Consider the following 14,407-nt stretch of genomic DNA (forward strand, 5'->3'; position numbering starts at 1 on the left):
AATAAATTTGTATTCTGGGTCACCTGGGTGGCTCATTTGGTTAAGCATCTGACTTCAGCTCAGGTCATTGATCTCACACTTCGTGAGTTTGAGACCCATTGCAGGCTCTGTGCTGACAGCTCAGAGCCTGGAGCCTGCTTCAGATTCTGTGTCTCCCTCTCTCTGCCCTTCCCCTGCTCATGCTCGCTCTCTCTCTCTCTCTCTCAAAAATAAACATTAAAATTTTTTTTTTTAATTTGTATTCTGATTTCTGTTGGGTCTTATGTTAATTTTTGTTTGCTTCTAAAAGATGGAGCTACCTTATTGACGCTGATAAAAGTCAGAGTTCTGAGCCTATAAGGCTTGTGGATTGGGCCTGGGTTGTGGTAAATTACCAAGGTAATGAATGCTACCCTGTCAAGAGCCCTCTGAAGGAGACTGTCTGATAGCCTTCACCTTGTAGAGACCGATGACAGTACCACATTTCCCCATTTGAATCCCTGTGATACCCTGAAAAAATAGACATTTGACTCTTTTCAAATAATATTTTAACATATTTGAGATACAAAGACATTGTGTTCAACGACTTTTTCCTTAAAAACATATTTTACTGTCCCCCAGAAGTTAGTTTCCAAGAATAGTGTATGCAAACGTTTATGATAGTCATCTAATCATAAAGAGTTTAAAAAATAAATGTGCAGTGTTTATATTTTCTTTCAAAGAACATTATCATGTTTCCCCCGCCTATGGTGAGAAAAGCATATTATGAAGAATTTTCCAGATTCAGTTCATAGATTCATTGTACCTGGGGAAAACTTGAGTAGAAAATTAGAGAATTTCTTGTTTTATCACAAGACTGATAGAAAAACCTTTTAACAGAGATCTGATTTGAAACCTAGATTTTTGTGTTGGAGGCTTCTGTTGAACTCTACCTATATCAAATAAGACCCTCTGCCTGTTAGTCTACCATGACCCTAAAAGCTGGAGAAATATTTCTTTAGATCCTATCTAGATCTTTTCTGTTGCGCTTTATGCCTACTTCATGTTTTGCCCTTACCACAGTAAAGCGGTATCCGTGTTCCTACAACACAGAATGAGCATTCACTTAGTCCCTAAGCGTTCTATTTGGTTATGGGTTTTGATTGAGACTGTCCAGGGTCTTGTCTTGGACAGGTCAGTTACCAGAGACTTAGACATCTAAAATCTTTTACTAGACTGTTTTTCTCCTGCTCTGACCTGAGTCTTGGGGGTAATATTGTATCCAGTGTGACCTCCGTGTTATAAAATGTTTCCCTATTTGTGTTATATGAAACACAAGTCCTTAAAGAATCAATTACTGTGTGATTCACCGTGTTAAAAGATTCCAGATCAAAGAGTTTGGGAAATTCTGATGGTTCTTTAGGAGATTTACTTGTTTAATCCATTATTCCCCCAATTTATTTCACTCTTAGAAGCCATTTTCCTTCAGACATTTAAGAAGAAGTGTTTTGTAGAACACACGTGGACAAAAGATGCTTTATATCATTACTTTGTTGTTTTTCTGCTTGTGAATGAGTTTGACTCCATTGTAAATTTTCAGGATTTTTTCTGTTGCAGATTTTAAGTTATTTCTTACGTTCTTTATTCTGGTTACTTTCTTAGTCTGAAATGTCTACATTGTTTCAATGATGGATGCATTATGTAGACTTACCCACAACTCTTCTAAAAGGAATATATTAAATTGTTTTTGTTTAAATTTAAAGTGTGTCAGTAGGAGAACATAAGAGAACATACAATGTGGGGTGCCTGGGTGGCTCAGTTGGTTAAGCATCCGACTTCGTCTCAGGTCATGATCTCGTGGTTCATGAGTTGGAGCCCCACTTCTGGCTCTATGCTGACAGCTCGGAGCCTGGAGCCTGCTTTGGAATCTGTGACTCCCCCCTTCTCTCCGTCCCCTCCCCAGCTCATGCTCTGTCTCTGTCTCTCAAAAAATAAATAGACGTTTAAAAAAATTAAAAAGAAAAAGAGAACAGGGGCGCCTGGGTGGCTCAGTCGGTTAAGCATCCGACTTCGGCTCAGGTCATGATCTCGCGGTCCGTGAGTTCGAGCCCCGCATCAGGCTCTGTGCTGACAGCTCAGAGCCTGGAGCCTGCTTCACATTCTGTGTCTCCCTCTCTCTCTGACCCTCCCCCATTCATGCTGTCTCTCCCTGTCTCAAAAATAAATAAACGTTAAAAAAAAAAAAATTAAAAAAAAGAAAAAGAGAACATACAATGTATCTGTGCAGTGTAAGGAAAAATAATGAAATAACCCCCTAAGTAATTTCTAGGGAGGTTAAGAAATACAACTTTGCTAGTATCCCAGAAGCTTCCCTTATGCCTTTCCTTCTCTCAGTGGTAAACCACAGTTGTCTTTAATTTTTGGTAAGCGTCCCCTTGCTTTACTTATAGTTTCACCACCTAGAAATCTATCCCACTGAGTGAATATTATTTTTTAGGTTTGCTTGTTTCTGAACTTTATATAAATGGAAACACATGGTGCATATTTTACGACTTGCTGCTTTTCCCCCCAACTTTATGTTTCTGAGGTTCATCCATGTAGTGGTACTTTGCCCATTTTCTCTGTTGTATAGTTTTCAATTATATAAATATACTACAATATTTGTTGTTGTTGTTGTTGTTCCACTTTTGTTGATGGTCATTGTGTTGTGTTTTGTTTTGTTTTGTTTCTTATCTGTAAGAACAGTGCTCCAGTGGCCATTGTAATGCCCCCTGTACCACATGTGTATCTTTTTGGCATATGTCTGGGAGTGCAATTGCTTGGTCATTGGGTGTGTTCCACTTTACTGAGTAGTATCAAACTGTTCTCTAAATCAGTTGTTCCTTCTCCAGCAGAGGATGAGAGTTCCTATTCTACTTCCTCAGCAACAATAGATATTGACAGCCTTTTAAGTTTTTGCTGATCTAGGGGCATGAAATGATACCTCATTGGGGTTTTAATTTTCATTTCCTTGATTAGAATTGTAGATGAGCATCTTTCTTTATGTTTATGGACCATTTGTGTTTTGCGTTCTGTGAAATTCCTATTGAGGTTTTTGCTCACTTTTCATTTTCTTGTTTGTGTTTTTTTAATTGATTCATAGAAATTCTTCATGTATTTAATATACACTCATATTGGTTCGAATAGTGCCTAATACATAGTAAGAACTATTTAAGAATAGCTATTAATACTATATTACCCTTGCTATATTTGACTCTTTGTTTTTAAGTGTTGCAAATACCTTCTACTAGTTGGTGGCGTATTTTTCATTCTATGATGCTAGTGTGGTTTTTTCTACCTTAGTATTTTAATGTTTATAAATTTTAATATGAGTTAAGTTTTTTACAAAATCTTGAATACGTACGTATTCATTAACCATGGCACATTCATGGCGCATGTTATATTTCATAAACTAATTTTTCAATCTTCAGTACTATTTTTTTTGTTGTTGCTGTTGTTTTTTTATTAACCCCAGGGAAAATTAAGCTATTTAATCCTCTGCTTGAATTACTGTAGTTTTATTTTCTTTATTGTGGCCTAGTTGTAGATGCATCTGTCTCTCCAAGTGTAACGTGTTTATTTTGAATACAAAATATTTTTGGCTTCATAATTTCAAAAGTTTAATACTAGTAACTTAGAGATGGCTTGAAATCTGTAACAGTTGCCCATAAGATAATTCAGATGAATCCTGAACTATTATTAGAGTTGAGTCCCTATGATGTTAAATCACAGACTTAAGTTCTTTGAAATATGTAGCTTGCTGACCAAACTGTCAGTGTATTATTTTCTTTAGGTTAGTGGCAGTTCAGAGATCTAATGATCTTTCGGTAGATTTTCTGCATGCTGGAGGATGGCAAATGGACATGTTAAGAGTATAATTTGTCAAGTTAACAACAGTGATGATAGAAATGGTAATAATAGTTTCTTCAAACTGACCACTTAACTATGTTAAGTCACAAGGACCCCTTTGATTGATGAAAAAACAAAGACTCAATGAATTTACTTCTCCAAGATCACACAGATAACAAGAGTAGCATCACGGATTCACTCAGGCAGTCTTGTTGCAGAATCTTAGAAGTAGATTCATAAGATATATAGCAATTGGTATCTGAAGAAGTATTAATTAATTTTTAGTTTAAGAGAAGAATTCACCTAAACCTTTTTTTTTTAAGTTTATTTATTTTGAGAAAGAGAGTGTGTGAGTGTGAGGGTTGGGGGGTAGTGCAGAGAGAGAATTCTAAGCAGGCTCCACGCTGTCAGTACAGAGCCCCACTCAGTCCCATGACCTGTGAGATCATGACCTGAGCCGAAATCAAGAGTTGGACGCTTAACCGACTGAGCCACCCAGGTGCCCCCCTAAAACTTTTGGTTTTTAATGTGATAGTGAAAGAATGGGACACATTTTCCATGTGGTAGATGGGTTCAAGTACTTTTAGGTTAAGAGAATTTTCCTCCTCATAATCTTTATTTTGGATTTAAAACATTCTCATTGGTTCATGAAACAATTTTCTTTAGGTTGCTGTTATTGCTTTGGCTATTTCAGATACGATTTTCATTCAGCTGTGGTTTCTTTATTCATTTAACTCTAGATCAAGTACTTAGGTAAGTTAAGGTCAGTACATTTCCTCTAAAAATCATAGGGTTAAAACAAGGTATAGCTCCTTGCCCATTCTGTTTTGAGTAGAATTAGCACAGAGTTGGGACAACCATGTATAGGAGGCAGAGTTAGTACTGAGGTGATCGGCTGTAGGGTATTATGCTGATGACTCAGCTAGGGTGTGTATCTTAATGGAAAAGTTTTAAAACTTTGCTATGGGATTTAAATGTTAAGCTTTTTCCTCTACTGCTTCCCTGTCAAGGACAGACTAAGAAGGTAGCTCTTTTCCCGCCCTTGTATGGTCATAATAAAGGATTGCAAATTAATTAGCCACATTCAAGGCATCACACAGATTGAATTCCATATTTGTCTTGGAGGGAAGTCCAGACTTCTGTTTAGGGTGATTGAATCTGTGCTTTGTGAGACTGGGTGCAACTTCCTTGTATTCAAGGGCAGGATCATCTTGTCAACAGCCAGATGCCTTACAAGATGTAAGTCACTTGGAAGAAAGGAATCCCCCAGTTTTTAGTTTAGTTTAGTTTTTTTTAGTTTTTATGTTTCTCTCTACCCTCTCCCCCCCCCCCCCCCGTTTTTTTTACTACCTCTGCTCCAGATACACATAGTGAACCAGAATTATTGCACCTGCTTGCTACTTGGGAGTAGATTCTGTGAGGATTAATTGTAGACATTGTTTTCTCTGTGGGCTGAGGACAGAAACTTGCTCTTTAACCTTTTCCCAAGTCTCTGATAAGTACTGAAAACTTTGGAAGTTGAATGTGGACTGTAGAAGAAGCAAATAAATATTGGGAAAACAAAATAAATGCACACATTAGAAATTTTAAAAATGCTATCTTCTAAATTAGCTCCTTTTATGATTTGAGGTGAGGTAGCCTTGATGTGTCAAAAAGAAACTTTACTGGCTTTTTTTTTTTTTTTTAAATAGAACCTCATGACCTTTAGGCTATATTGACAAAACCATTTTGTGTTTGATTTGATTTGATTTGATTTTTTTAAAAACAATGGTGGGGCGATTTGATACTTTGCTGATTCCCATGGAGTGGTTATGATTTTTTTCATGGAACAGGTCCAGCATAAGAGGTAGAGCGATAGAGACTGAACTAGGAGCCTGACCTGATGGTTCCATTTCTAAATGTGTTACCTTAGGCAAGTCTTGTCAACTTTCTGAACCTCAGGTTTTTCACCTTTGAAACAGGGATAATAATACCTGTCTACCCACCTCACGGTTTGTGAGAGGCAGTCAGTCCTGCATGGTGGCAAAAAGTTCTGGGCTACTGAGTTTAACAGGCTTGTTTTGGTTATATAACATTGGATAATGTTATACACATCTTTTCTGAGCCCTATTTTTTTCCACCGCAAAATGGCAGTAACTTTATGTACCCCTTCTTAGGGTTACTGTGAGGGTCAAGATCAAATGGTATAGATTGAGTGTGTATATATGTATAAAGTATATATAAAATGTTAAGCATATTATCTGGCACATAATTAATGTTCAGTTACTTATGAATTACATATTCTTATTTTTGCCAATGACATTTGGGATGATATTAACATTTTTAAAAGTTACAGGTTTGGAGTAGAATAAAATTTATAAGTTTTAATGTTTAATACCACAGACTGCTGAGAAAATCTGAAATTATAAGAAGGTAGTAATTAAAGGGCACAATTTTCTAATTTGAGTAACAGTCAGTAACAGCAGGACATTGTCTAGATGATCTACTTTTCTGTGCTTTACTTTTTATTTTTATTCAACTAAAGATAATGGTTTCAGGAAAAATATTACTTTTGTTTTGTAAAACTTGGAACAAAAGTTTATATGGTTTGTAGTACCTAGTACTGATGAGTACTTCTAATACTTTTCTTAGAAGTACCCTTTTTGGTTCTTAAAAGATACTATGTAATATATATGGGAAAAAAGTCTTCTATTATAGTCTACACATAGGAGTAGTCTAACTTTTCAATAACAACAAATTAACTATCCACTCCATGATTTTAAGAAATGACAGAGAGGATCATTGCTGATATTGTCTACAAATCTGGAGGGATGATGGGAGGGTTAGAGAGGGGCATAAAAATCACCTGAAAAAGAATTTCCATCTTCCCTTACTTAGGCTTTCTATCAAATCATTGCCAATATCCAGTGAGCAGAGACTTAACCACTGGTACCATGTGACCCTGTGTGTTTCATTAGTTCATTAAAACTTGTCACATTCAACACATAACCCACATTTATTAAGCGCCTCCTATGTGCTACGCACTGTGCTTGAAGCTAGTACCCCACCAGTGATAAATAGATATTTCATGCTGTAGCTTGTATATTATCTTGAAAGCTGGTGCGGGGGCGGGGAGGGGTTGGGGAATATAGTAGAATATCTAAAACCTGCATTTCTAAAGCTGTAACAATATCTCAGTGATGTCCACTAATACTGCCTTGGATCAAGCGTCATCATGTCTTGCTGGACCATTGTAGTTACCTCCTAGCAGCTAGGTGAGCGTCCCTCCCTTCTTTGACTCCCTCCTTTGTTCCCCAAACACCACGAACCACCACCGAATCTATACTCCTGCTCCAGCAGTTTGTCTAAAGTGTAGATTGGATTTCATCATTTCCAGGCTTACAATCTTTAAAATGGCTTCCTTATTACTTTTCAAGATACCATCCAAATTCCTTGGTATAACATTGATGCTTCTTTTCGGTCTGGTCCCTACTTTCTTAGCCAGTGTCCTCTCCTGCCACATAACTTTCTCTCTCCTTCTACATATAAGATTATTTACAATTCCCTGCTCTCTCACCCTGTGAAGGCCTTTGGCATTTTCAGCTCCATCATCGCTATCTTCTTACCCATTGTATTGTCATTTGTTTATACATCTGTCTCATGATTCAAATGGATCTGGAAAACAGGGATTCTGTGTCATTTAACTTTGTATTCTGCCCACATGTAGCACTGCCTGGCACATCATACACATTCCCTAAATGTTTGTCAATAAGTAAATAAATGAGGGATCAAAGATACTCCCAGTTGGCCATAGTGTATCATTAATAACGTTTGCAGTTATTTTTTTTCATTTAGTTTATTTTTTTTAACTTAGCAAGTTAGCATATAGTGCAACAATGATTTCAGCAGATTCCTTAATGCCCCTACCCATTTAGGCCACCCCCCCCCCCCCGCAACCCCTCCAGTAACCCTCTGTTTATAACATTTGCAGTTCTTAATTGTATTATACAGGAACGGCAAGTCAGTTTTATAAACCCAATAATCATGTTATAGTTAAAAGGGAACTTAATATTATCTCATCCAGCCCTTTCATTTTTTTCAGATGGGTAAACTCAACACTGAAGACACTTGAGTGACTAAGGTCAGGGCACACAGCTGACTAGTGGTAGCGTCAGGACCAACCCTGGCCTGTCTGATCCCCCTGCCATGCACGGGTCTAACACATTGCAATGGGGCAGGACTTTTTTTTTTTTTTTTTTCAACGTTTATTTATTTTTGGGACAGAGAGAGACAGAGCATGAACGGGGGAGGGGCAGAGAGAGAGGGAGACACAGAATCGGAAACAGGCTCCAGGCTCTGAGCCATCAGCCCAGAGCCCGACGCGGGGCTCGAACTCCCGGACCGCGAGATCGTGACCTGGCTGAAGTCGGACGCTCAACCGACTGCGCCACCCAGGCGCCCCCTTTTTTTTTTTTTTTTTAAATTTTTTTTTTTTTCAATGTTTATTTATTTTTGGGACAGAGAGAGACAGAGCATGAACGGGGGAGGGGCAGAGAGAGAGGGAGACACAGAATCGGAAACAGGCTCCAGGCTCTGAGCCAATGGGGCAGGACTTTTAACACGGTAAAAATTAAATAATTTATTTTAGGTTTTTTTTTCCTAAAAAATTTATTATGGAAGAGTTTAAATGTATACCCAAGGAGAGTATAATGTCTCCCCATGTAGCATCACCAGCTTAAACAGTTATCAAATCGTAACCAGTTCTGTTTCATCTGTACCCCCACCTACTCCCTTCATATTTATTTTGCAGCAAATCCTTGATGTGATGTTATTTCATCTGGAAATATTTTAGTATGTATGGGATATGTTTTTTAGGCCTTTAAATATATATCTATATAGATGTCTCTGGTATTCTGGGAAGTCATGATACTTCAAACAAAATAATGACGCCTCACTGCGGACCTTGGTGCCCCCCCCCCCCCGCCCCTGGTGAGTGGTGGTCTTCTGCCCTGCTTCTCTCTCCGTGCTCTACCCAGCTATTCCCAGGGCCGCTCATTCACTGCCCCCTTCTCTCTGACATCCTTTGTCCCTGGAGAGTTGTGCTTTTTTATTGAAACTGTTAGATGGAGGTGTAAGGAAGACAGGAGACTGTGACAATATTAATAAGGAAAATAGTAGAAAATAAGATACCCTATGGTGTTATGAATTGTAAACATATGCAGTTATACAGAGAAGTATAAGGAACGTCCACGTGTCTGCAGCACAGAAATTATTATTTTGCCAAATTTGCCTTGGATTTTATTTAAGTAACAAAATACTATAGAGTTTGAGATGCCTTTTATCCTCCTTCCCAGAAATAACCACTATCCTGGATACAGAATTTTTATCATGTTCTAGTGCACGTACAACGGGTTCCAGTGTGGTACATCGAGTAGTGTCCTGCCTTTTGACCTCTTCCATTTGTACCTTCCATTTGACCTTCACCTCTTCCATTTGACCTTCACCACTCCTTTTTAAAATTTATTTTTATTTTTTATTTTAGAGAGAGTGTGTGAGCAGAGGAGAGGGCAGAGGGAGTGAGAAAGAGAAGGGGAAGGTGAGAGAGATAGAGAGAGAGAGAGAGAGAGAGAGAGAGAGAATGAATGAATATATCCCAAGCAGGCTCCAGGTTCAGTGCATAGCCCAAAGCAGGACTCTACCCCATGACCCTGGGATCATGACCTGAGCCGAAATCAAGAGTCAGGCACTCCTGACCTTCACAACTCTTAAAGTATTTGGGGAACTATATAGAGTATTTATTTCACTTCTAAAAATTCACAACCCACCAACCTTCCCAGTTTCACTTAATAAAAGCTGTAGGGTATCAAGTGAAGTAATGTTTTATGATTTGCAATGTATCTGATTAGAAATGGAGTTCTGAGGCTCGTGTGTGAAAACGTTCACACCCTGCTGTGTTCTCTGCTTAATTTAAAGTACTAATAATTAAGGAGTATAAACAGCATGAAGGACTGGAAGGAAAGAATTTCAGAGGGTTAAATAGTCTTAACTACCTAATTTTAGTGAAACTGCCTTAATACCAAATGACAGGTAAGTTTTCTACTCATTTTCAAAGAAAATGCCCTTCCTAAATACCCAAATAGTGCTTGCTGGCATGTCAGTGTGGTAAAGAAACTACTCAGATGCCTTGCTTTGCATTATTTAATAATGATTTTAAAATTAATTAACTTTGGAGTTTGCATATGATTTAAATTAAAAAAAAAAAAAAAGGTTCCTTCCACCCTAATTCCTCCCAACCAATATTCCCAGCTTATGTTTAGCAGTGTTTTTTTTTTTTTTTTTTTCCTCTCCTTGGAAGGAGATACAGTGTTCATCCTGTTTATTCAACTAAAAAAAAAAAAAATTATTATTATTATTTTTTTTTTAAACAAGTCTAGTGCCAGTAAAATTTTCTGACTCAATAATTTTGGAAAGAGCTACCTCTTTCCACAAATAGATGAGCCCACATACTAGGTCTTCTGTGTGAACTAGTAAATTTCCATGATGTTAGGAGACTGGGTGGAGGTTTTCGTGGAGCAAGTCTTATGGAGTGGGGACTTTTCAGGTCGCATATGGGAGAATAGGATAGGGTTCCGGTACCAAGTAGCCCCTGGAGCCACCAAGTATCTGGAGGGGTTTTCCATTGGGTTTATCTGGTGCTGGCCACGGTTCGAGCATATCATGTGGAGTAGCTACAGCAAGAGCACTGGGAGATGCTTGCCTGGAGGGTATCTGCCCTTTTATTAGGGTGCTGCAAGTTTGGAACCAAATTGAGATCATCGCTATTTTTCTTTACATGGGCTTTTAAAAAAATCGACGTCATTACATTTTGATTACTGTGCAGCATTCAGGTAAGCTCGAGCTGAGCTACCCAACTTACTAGTTTCCGTTGGGCACGGCAGCCTACAGCGATCTTTCCCTGTTCTGAAGCACTGTTTATGTCAGAAAGGCCCACTCAAGCTTGTTTGTCACATGCACTAATTGTTTCTGTGAGTTAGTCTTGCTTTTTTCAAAAATAATATGGGATCTGGGGTGCCTGGGTGGCTCAGTTGGTTAAGTATCTGTCTCCTGATACCGGCTCAGGTCATGATCTCCTGGTTGTGCGATCGAGCCCTGCGTTGGGCTCTGTGCTGACAGCGTGGAGTCTGCTTGGGATTCTCTCTCTTCCGCTCTCTGCTCCTCCCCTGCTTGCTCATGCACATGCGTGCTCTCTCTCTCTGTCTCTCAAAATAACTAAAAACTTAATAAAATATATTATGGGATCTTAAAGTGCTCATGTCATCTCTCTCACTATTTGGGTCTCTTCCTACCTGCAGAGGGTCTCATGTATAGCAGGTGATAATGATGCCAAGTATTTGCCAGTGGAACTATTAGCTTAGCTTGTTTCTTCTATTTTTTTATCTTTGGTCATCCTGAAGCCCTGTCTTGCAAACACCACTTCCTAGGTTCATTGAATATCTTATTTTGTTTTCTGTAATCAATAACAGACACTGTAAGTTTGGATGCCGCTTTTTATTTTTTTAAATTTTTTTTCAACGTTTTTTTGTTTTTGTTTTTATTTATTTTTGGGACAGAGAGAGACAGAGCATGAACGGGGGAGGGGCAGAGAGAGAGGGAGACACAGAATCGGAAACAGGCTCCAGGCTCCGAGCCATCAGCCCAGAGCCCGACGCGGGGCTCGAACTCACGGACCGCGAGATCGTGACCTGGCTGAAGTCGGACGCTTAACCGGCTGCGCCACCCAGGCGCCCCTGGATGCCGCTTTTTAAAAGGGTCAGTAAAAAACCTTAACCTTCAATCTGGATACTTGTCCCCCAGGTGGCAGAAATACCTTGGCAGAAAACCAAAATCAAAATGGTAATTTGAAGCCATAGGCTGATGCTGGGTTAGTTTAAACCATATTTTTTCCTCTTTCCAAAAAGAAGATACCTGGTTAAAATCCCAACAATATATTTTTTTAATTTTTTTTAACGTTTATTTATTTTGGAAACAGAGAGAGACAGAGCATGAACGGGGGAGGGGCAGAGAGAGAGGGAGACACAGAATCGGAAGCAGGCTCCAGGCTCTGAGCCATCAGCCCAGAGTCCGACGTGGGGCTTGAACTCACGGACTGTGAGATCGTGGCCTGAGTTGAAGTCGGACGCTTAACCGACTGAGCCACCCAGGCGCCCCCCCCAACAATATTTTTAGTTGAACTTTAGAGCAGATTCTAAAATTCATATGAAAGAATGTAAAAATTTGGGGGAGGGGAAACAAAGGAAAAAGGAGAGAGGCTTGCTTAAGCAGGTGTCAAAACCTGGTTTTTTTTTGTTTGTTTTATTTTACAGCTCTAAAAATAGTTTGGTTTAGGTGTAAGAATGAATGAATGAATAGATTGATTAATGGAATAGAGAAGAGTCTCAAAATGGACTGTTATCAGATGGTTATCTAGTGCAAAAGTTCTGTGGATGGTCATACTTATACCTGAGCCTTTGTGCACATATTTTTTTCTTAGCTTTTGAAAAATGCCCACCAGGGGCACCTGGCTGGATCAGTTGGTAGAGCATGAGATGCTGATCTCAGGATTGTGAGTTCGAGCCCCACTTTGGATGTAGAGATTACTTAAAATCTTAAAAAAAATAAAGATGTACAACATGATATTTAAAAATAAATAAATAAATGGCACTGTACACTTAAGTACAACTGTCTTTAGTTTTGTGAAAGTGTGGGATGTTATTTTTCCACACATTTTATAATGGAAAGAGGCAAGGAAAGTCAAATTTGTAATAATGAGCCTGGTGCGTTCAGTAACAAAGTACTCTATAAAGCAGGGCTTACCCGTTTGAAAGTAAAAGTCAGATGAGAGACAGTCTAGTTAAATGGGTTGTGAGCTTGGGCCCTGATATGAGGCAAACTGGGTTCCACTTACTAGTTGTATGTCTTTGGAGTGGCAACTTAACTAAGTCTCAGTTTCCTCATTTGTGAGTCTGGAAACTTCTACCTCATGGGATTGCTGTGGAGATGAAAGACTGTCATGCGTGGGAAACATGTAGCACTGTACCCGACATAGAAGTAGTGGATTAAATTTACCCACGGTTTTATTTTTACTAATTAAACATCTTTAAAAGCACTGTGAAGGGATTCCATTTTTTTTTTTCTTAAATAAATACCAGTCATGAAGATTTCAGAAGGGCAACTTTATTCTCCAGTTTCGCAGTTGTTTTGAGGGAGACAAGCAGTTTTTCCCTTAGCAAAATGGACTGAAAATTTAAGAAGTTTGGATTAATGCAATGACAAGAATCAAAAGAAATCAGTGCTGATTCTAGCTACATTTTTCTTATTTGCTGTGAGAATTGGGGCAAGTTAATTGCTGCAGTTGAAGTTCTTAATTTTAATGGAGAACTTGAGAAAAATAGTTGGGTTTGAATTTCAGCAGGAGAGATTTAGGTTAGATGTAAGAAGAACTTTCTAATTGTAAGGCTGCCAAACAGATAAGAGGGTCTCCTTTGTCACCACTCTGGAGACTTTTCTGGCTTTCTGAGGTTATTTCAGGGATCCTGGGAACCCATCTAGACGCAGCTTAAACCTGGACTTCACCCCTAATATGGCAACTTTGCTGGGTTTCTGACTGCCACTCAGTGTTGGTTAGTCTTCCTGCTCACGCAGTAAACCATTCTGGTACTTTTCCCCCTATTTAGACAAAGAGATGAGGACAGCATAGGATAGACAATACATATTTTAAATAATCGGTGAAATGATTGCAAAGGTTCCCAAAAGAGATGATAAAACTCTTTAAACGCTTTGTACAGCTTTTTGGGCAAGAAGGCATGTCGAGTGGGAGGAAGGTTAACATAGCCTTGTTTCTGGTAAGATGTGCTAGTTGAGTCTTTTAAGTTTCTATAAAACCAGGAACTATACTGTGACTTCAGGTTTATCAAGAATAAGTAAGCTGATCATGTGAGAAGTGACCAGTAGTTCTCTTGAGTTGTCTTTAGGAGGTTAAAAGATTTATTTTTGGCTTTAGCTTTGTTGAACTAGTTGAGTCTGATCGTAAAGGGTAGGAGTGATGTTAGAACAAGAGAACCATAGTCCGGGAGTCAGACAGGATTCAGATCCCAGCTCTGCCACTTTTTAATCGAGGGGCCCCTGGCAACTAACTTAACTTGTTGGAGCCTCAGTTACTCAATTGTTAAATGGGGAAATAGTACCTACCTCATACAGTTGTTGTGAAGACTAAGTGAGGTAATGCACACAGTATTGTCTGGCACAGAGAAGGTAAGGTGCTTAGTGAATAGTAGCCATGATGATGACAGGATTGATAGTGACAATAAGGACATTGGTTAATTGCTTCCCAGAGAATCATTATCTATGAGGGGAAGTTTTCTGCTGAAGAGTAAAGTGGCATGATTTTAAAACAGAATTATAGGGGTGCCTGGGTGGCTCGGTTACGTGTCCAACTTCGGCTCAGGTCGTGATCTCACGGTCTGTGAGTTCGAGCCCTGCATCAGGCTCTATGCTGACAGCTCAGAGCCTGGAGCCTGCTTCGGATTCTGTGTCTCCCTCTCTC

The 14,407-nt window shown here is 39.0% G+C and overlaps 1 protein-coding gene across 3 annotated transcripts in view; it reads left to right on the forward strand.

The window, feature by feature from the left end:
• The window catches only part of STK38L (serine/threonine kinase 38 like), an 83,434-nt gene that overhangs the window by 21,405 nt on the left and 47,622 nt on the right, over positions 1-14,407 (forward strand). The window contains exon 1 of one of the 3 annotated variants that reach the window (XM_047066201.1): positions 11,616-11,634. The exons of the other annotated variants lie outside the window; for them this stretch is intronic. The gene's annotated coding sequence lies outside the window, so the exon portion shown is untranslated. Of the gene's footprint in view, positions 1-11,615; positions 11,635-14,407 lie in introns of those variants that run through there. 3 annotated transcript variants of the gene reach the window in all.

This window comes from Lynx rufus, unplaced genomic scaffold (genome assembly GCF_022079265.1).
Source record: "Lynx rufus isolate CCGP_SWC_20201006 ecotype Redwood Valley unplaced genomic scaffold, mLynRuf1.p SCAF_7, whole genome shotgun sequence".
Taxonomy (NCBI): Eukaryota; Metazoa; Chordata; class Mammalia; order Carnivora; family Felidae; genus Lynx; species Lynx rufus.